This window comes from Dipodomys merriami, unplaced genomic scaffold (assembly GCF_024711535.1).
Source record: "Dipodomys merriami isolate MVZ:Mamm:240054 unplaced genomic scaffold, mDipMer1.0.p SCAF_248, whole genome shotgun sequence".
NCBI classification, from domain to species: Eukaryota; Metazoa; Chordata; class Mammalia; order Rodentia; family Heteromyidae; genus Dipodomys; species Dipodomys merriami.
Window position 1 is genome coordinate 705,839 of NW_027203915.1, and position 7,403 is coordinate 713,241.

The 7,403-nt window shown below is 33.7% G+C and overlaps 1 pseudogene; it reads left to right on the forward strand.

Moving 5' to 3' along the window:
• The first annotated feature begins 374 nt into the window (after positions 1-374).
• LOC138836071 (U6 spliceosomal RNA) lies at positions 375-474 on the forward strand (annotated as a pseudogene).
• Positions 475-7,403: the final 6,929 nt, after the last annotated feature.

Here is a 7,403-nt window from a genome sequence, read left to right on the forward strand (position 1 = left end):
GGGAAATCTTAAGCTGCAGATGTTTAGAAGTAGCTCTTAAGCAAGGCTTACTTTGAATCCATTAGCTCTACAAAGCTAACTGAGTTGATAAATAAGTACCTGAAAAGCCATCACCTTTGGATTTAGCTGTAAAGGCTTAAAAGTATGATCAAATTTAAAATGAAAATGACAAAATAGTCATTGATAAAAAAAATTATAAATGGGAGCAATCGACCAAACGATACAAGTTTTTTCCACTATACACAGAATTTTAGATAAATAAGATCAATAGCATTTTTAGGAACATTAAGGGTTCCTTGTTACAAATAGGCAACCATGGATATATGCCTGTATAAAGATTGCATCATTAAGTACTTAAATTAAGAGGATACTCCATGCTTCAGCAGCAGGTCTACCCAAATTACAACAATACAGAGATTAACATGGCACTTGCACAAGGATGGTATGAAAATTTGTGAAGTATTCCATATTTTTCATTCTTCTGATGCAAGAAATGAAAAACAGTTATTAAAAAGTTGGGACTGGGAAGGTGGCTCAGTGGTAGAGGGCTTGCTTGCATGCATGAGGCCCTGGGTTCGATTCTTCAGCACCACATAAGCAAAAACAAAAAAACAGGAAGTGGTTCTGTGACTCAAGTGGTAGAGCGCTAGCCTTGAGCTGAAGAGTTGAGGGACTGCGCCCAGGCCCAGAGTTATGGACAACGACCGGACCCCCCCCCCTAAAAAAAAAGTTGATTACAAAAATACAAGTGTAACAATACATGTAATTCACAGAAATAAATGTTAGTTTGACATCAGTGTATTAAATCTTCACCTTAGAAAGACCTTTACATAGCATAAGCTTTACAAAACTTGAAATTAGATAACATTGTCATTTTATCCCATAGAAAAAAAATAATATAAGGACCTAAGAAAAAAAGGAATCTTAAACTTCTTCTATATGGAATGCAATCTGAAAGGACACATTTATTAATGAACCTATACATTGTATAACAATGTATAATTCAAAGTATTATATCCAGGAGGGAATGAAATAGATTATGGACATTATGCCAACATAGATATACTTTTTTCAGAAAAGCACCAGGAACATCTTTAGTTCCTATACTATTCATTTCAACAGATAAGTTAAAATTATTTATGATTTAAAAAAATTCACAAACTCTGCAGAAGTCATTATAGATGTACACAAACAACTCTTGAATACATTTTGCCAACAAAGTCAGGCAATTCACGTGGAAGAATACCATGGATTCCATGATATTTTAAAGTAAGATATTGCTGTTGCTTTGTATTGTGAAAAAAAAATTGTAGGGACACAAAGGATGGACTGGCATTTTTGAAATTTAAGAAACTTAACCAAACCATTACAACTTAGGAGAACAATTTGTACAGCTTTCCACAACTTCAAATAGGTAGTGAAACATACTTATCCTTTTGGCAATATCAAATGCAGTTTCTTCCAAGTCGTTCTTCAGACCTGGTTTGATATAATGGTTCAATAGAAGGAGATACAGAGTATCTTTGCTATTTCTACTCCCAGCAGCAAGATGCAAAGGGGTCAAGAGGCCTTTAGTTTGGGGATTGGTATCTGCATCATGATGAAGTAAGACAGAAGCCATTCTGGTATTATTCCACATATAAGCACTGTGCAGGGGTGTCCAGCCATTCACAGTTATTGAATGAATATCTGCCTTGAGCTACCAACTCATGGACAATGTCTAATTGTCCACTCTAGGCTTCCAGATGAAGAGGGTTATACTCATCCTTATCCTTAGTATTCATCTGGGTGGCCTTTTTGGAAAGTAGTCCCTGCACCATAGTAAGCCGATTAAGTTCGGCATCCCAAAGAAGAAATTTGTTTGGATCCTACTCCATTTTTTTCTTGCAATTGATACCATTCCTCACTTTTTCATCTTGTTCCTTGTCTTCATCAGAATTGCCTAACCAGAGACTTTGAGTGCCAGTGGGAATGAGATGTCCATGTATTTCCCTAATAGTTCACATTGGTTGAACTGTTCAGAAAAATATGGTGTATTTACTGCTTATGATTTTTGACCATGATTTATTTTCTCTTTTTTCATTTTTACTATTCTAAATTATTCTAAATGGAGAGTAGAAAATTGATAGAGAGCAGAGGAAAGATTTTCCTTCATATTCAAATGCACAGACTGAAAATGAGGACCAGTGGTGTCTTCATGTGCAGCTTCTTCTAGGAATGAAAAAATAGGAAACAATGCCTTCTATGTGAATGATTTGGGAAATACCATGTTATATTGTAAGAAAACTCATTATTCAACATATGGGCTTTAAGAGCTTTCTAGTAGCTTTCTAATGTTGGTATCCAACCTTAGAAAAAAATGTATAATGCAGTAGTAAAATAGAAGTTCTTTGTATGACTACCTAAATTCTTGTTTTTTGAAAGACACTTGTTTTCATCTAAAAATAGTCCTGTCTATTGTCGTCAGGTGATTTTGATGAATGAAGATGCCTAATAAGTCAAAATGTATTAGTAGTCCTTTGCTACCAATTAAATTTCACTTTTTCTTCTTGGAGAATATAATCATCAACGCAATAGTTCAGAATCAGCAAGCAATAGTTCAGAATCATGCTTCTAGTGCAAGTGGATCACCAGTAAGTAATCCTTGATTCCCTACAAGTTGGAAACTGTTGGTCTAGGGTGACTTTATGGCATAAATTTGGGGATTGATGGTCATAGAAATAATAGCTCAATCTGATAAACAATTGCTTACTCTTGAAGAATTAATTATAACCGATGCTTTACAGTTTTATCCTATACCAGAATGTGGCTATTTTTCTGTTCACTTCTCAATCTGTAACACCCCATTGGAAAATGCATCTATTGCAGAATTACATAACATGGAAACAGGTACTATTTTGAATCTCTCAGGTATGGAATGTTCAGAATTTGAAAGTGAGTAGTTATTAGTCATAGGAATTTTGTAGAACATACATATTCTGTCCTCTTAACAACTTATTTACTTTTAAAAGTTTTGGGTTTCCATAGAATTAAACGGTTTTCGGTTTTGGTATGAGAAAGTACTAGTTAATTCTTTTTTGAAAATATTGGCAAGTATATTGTGAAAAAATTGTCTAGTTGGATAACATTCAAGTTGATGGCCCTCCCATAAAGAAGGGGTAATTCATTCAAATTAGATGCCAAATAGTACTGATTTTTTTAAAGTTACTACATAAAGAACAATATTTACTATACCAATACAGTGAAATTTTATTTCATGCAGCTTATATTTTAAATTTAATTTTAATGTGAAAGTGATGTGCACTGCGTTAGCAATTGTAAGGCAGTGAATACATAACTTTTCAAACTTATTATCCTCTCTCTCATTTTTCTCACAGTTTTCCTTCACCCTAAAACCCCTCACAAGTTGTAATGTACATTTCCAACATATTGTCTTCTGAGTATTGCTATTGCATTGGTTTGCCTTTTGTCCTTTGTCTCGCCATTTGTTGTTCCTCTTCCCTTCCCTAATTAAGGTAAATGTATACACAATACACAGGGTACCAAAATGAAACACAGTAGGAGATAAACCATAGGGGAAAACCCAAGGAAAATAGAAATCACATAGTACATTAAAAACAACAACTGCAAATAAATATCTCTTTCCATATCTTAGAGTTCATTTTGCTCAGCATCATGTTCATATATATGCCTAACAAAGTCACTAGAAAATAATAGTTTCATGGATACTATATCATGAAAACAACATGTTAACTGTTTTTGATGGTAAAGGTGGAATTAGCATTGGTAAATTCGCAATTCTGATAAAGGAATTTCAAAATAGTTTTAAAATTATGACAGGTGAATTTTAATTGTTCAAAATTTTAACTTAGCCTATTAAGAAAATTTAAAATTGCCTGAGAAAATAAGCTTTCATGCAAAGAAATTCATGGAGACATAGCTGAGAAGGAGCAATGTGGGTAAGATGGCTCATTTTCACAGTAAACAAACAAACCTCACAAACCTTGCTGTAAATCCTGTAGGTTCCCATGAGAATTGTCCTTACCCAGGAAATATACTCTTACTGCGTGAAACAAGGTTGTAATGGAATTTAAATTCAAAGTTTTTATTTTAAATAAGACATCACAATTTGTGAACTGACCTTTAATTACTAAACAGTAATTCTCTTAAAAAGATAATTTGAGTCAAAATATTTAGGAAGAAAGTGCCCTTCACAATGAAAGAACGTATTGAGTTTACACTTTTCTTTTTAAATACTTTCCACAATGTCTTTGCACGTGAAGCACTGAAACACAGAAAAAAATCTGATTGGATACTTCAAACCAATGATTTCACATTTCATAGTAGTTTAAAAAATAATATCCTTATTAACATGAGATAGTGAAGATTTCTTTTATTACATAAGCCAAAAAGTTTGGGGATCAGAAAATAATTGAGCAAATTGAAAAGGTAAGAAAACACGTTATTACATACCCTAGCTAAGCATTTTGGTGTCAGCAGTGGAGGGGACTAAAACTTTTTGATATAGATTGTCTTAATGTTTTTGCTACCTTAAGTGATTTTACAGAGCCTATTTGGCTCAGTGTAATGAAGAACAAATTGAACGAAGACATGACAATAAATTCCACCTCCAAATAAAAGAGTTTTCAAAGAGAAACCATGAAGATGTAGCAGTGGGGGACGTCTTATAGTCCTTCAGCTTCACTAGACTTGAAGCCAAGAAGTTGTGATTAATTGGAAATCAAGCAAGAGCTAAGAGGAGGACATAGAAGTAGGACATAGAAATATTGCCTTTGTAACAGACAATGTCATCCAAGGAATCGGTGATTTAACTCTATTCTTCTCCATACATCATGTTGAGCAAATACAAGACCAAGAGGAAAATAATCTATTTAAATAATTTTGCAAAGAATAACTTCACTGTTCCTGATATGGTATCTAAGGAGAGTCTTAAGAGAGAAGATAAAAGTCTTAAGAGAGAAGATAATAGTGGAGTATTCTTAGGTTTCCTCTAAATATCTTGTTAGCAAAATATATCGTTGAGGTTAGAAGTGATTGAACCAAAAAGTGGTGGAGTAATTATTTTTGTGGGCACTTTAGACACAAGAAAATTTCAAGGTAAAAGAAAAAAGAAAAAAAATTATAGCCAAATAGTTGTGATTATAGGTTCTTGGACTGGATTTTTGGAGACAAAGTTTTGCATTAGTGTTGTTCCTCATTAACATAGTTGTTGGGTTTTCGTGGCAACCAAATGAAAAGGGGAAGTTTAATGGACTCCCTTGAACAAATAAAGAGCATGATAGAAAATAATGGCAAATAATATTTAATGAATTATTTTGAACAATTATTTTGTGAGAACCAAGAAGGAAAGAAATTTCAAAATCACATGACCTTATTAAAAGTATGAAAATGGAGTAGTGAAGAGATTGAGAGAAAACACAAAGTACTATTTTCTCTCCAGTGGAGTAATAGGTTCTTGATCTTGCTTCTTCCATTCTTTCTTCACAAGCTATCAAGTGTGCCTCAGGACTGGAGTATCCAGTTCAGACAAAGAGCACTCGCAGAAGAAAATATTTGCAGTAGATATAGGTGATTTATAACCTTAGACAATCTTTTTAAGTCTGTTCAAAATTCTCCCCTACCCAAAACTTCCCTCTTTGAACAGCTTTCTTTGCTTTTCCAAAGACCGCCCTTCATTAACTGCTTAAAATTTTGAAAGGGCATATTCATACGCTCTAGAGATTGCTGTTTGGTTGTGATTTTTGTGTGTTTTATTGTTGTTTTTAAGTGAATTTCAAAAGTTTGTGCAAGTGTTTTACAATTAAATATGTCCATCTAATTGTCTAATGCTCCTGGATCAGAGTCACTCCTTCTATAAATCTCAAGCAACCCTTTCTCCAAGATTTAGTTCAGATTTACCACTTCCTTTATTACATATGTACATTGCATATTCTAGCTGTACTTGCCCCTTGTTCCATTTTTCATTCATTCTATTTCTTGACTATTGTTCCTCTCTGGGTTCCATTTCCTGATAGTCATTCTGTTAAACTGCCTGTTAATACTTTGAAAGGTTTATATACATTCCATGGAGTTTCACTCCCACATACACTTGAACTGTTGTCAGCTTATATTTCCATAATTCATTCATCTGCAATAACAATTTGCAAGACTGGAGATGTTAAGCACTTAGACATGATTTTATTCTCATTCATTTGGAAGATTAATCTTTAATCAATAAGAAAGTTTAAAAATGGCTTAGAATTTATTCCTAACTACCAGTTTTTTTTATAAATAGCTTTGGACAATGGTGTGTGATTATTTTATTTTGCATAGGATAATTTTTTCTACTACCTATAAGTTTTGGAAAAGAAGAAAACTAAAATTTACTTCTTAGAGGAATATGACAGAAATAGAAGACAGATTTTATGTTTGTCACATCTCTCATCAGTACCCATATTCAAGATTTAAAATCATATTTCTTACTATGTTAGACAGATTGGGAAAACATAAAACAACACATGATAGGGCAGTTATTAGTGACTTTTTAAAATGTACCTTCTTATTTGATGAAATTTACTTTGTTAGCTAATATTTGGGTTTGAAATATGGGAGGCTGATCTATTTAACACATTTCTGGAAGGCACCCACTAAACAACACAAATTGTGAGGGGTACTATTTCTACACTTTAAAGAATGGTTTAACTTGTTTGGTATTAGTGCTGGGTACGTAAATCAACTCTTGTAACTTGCTCCCTACACTTGAAAACATTGTAATGTCACTATCATCTACTTGTCAAGGGTTATTTTGGCAAATGTGATTTTAAATAGTTTAGTTGAAAATGAATATACTTCCAGGAGATTAAATGTATGTTATCATTGGTTTGAGAATGACAACATTTTTTATACTACAGAACCTAGTTTACTGAAATACCCGTGTATTGAAGCACTAAGGATCTTCACAGTTAATGTTTTTCTAAATGATATTTGACCTCTAAATCAAGTATTCCTAGCCTTGGTAGACCAATTATGGATCTATCATTACAGAAACTATTTTTTGGGGGGAGTCCAGTCGTGGGGACTGATCTTTGGGCCTGGGCACTGTCCCTCAGCTCTTCAGCTCAAGGCTAGAGCTCTATCACTTGAGCCACAGCCCCACTTCCGGCTTTTTTTCTTTTTGCTTATGTGGTGCTGAGGAATCGAACCCAGGGCCTCAGGCATACAAGGCAAGTGCTCTACCACTGAGCCACCTTCCCAGCCCTACAGAAACTATTTTTTTGGCTGCACTGAAATCTTTCATTAATCATTAGGAGAGGGGTACTAAAAATAATCTTGTTCATTTGTGATTTTGTTCACTCATATGGGCTGGTCATCAGTAAATTGAAAGTTTGAATTACAGTACTTTC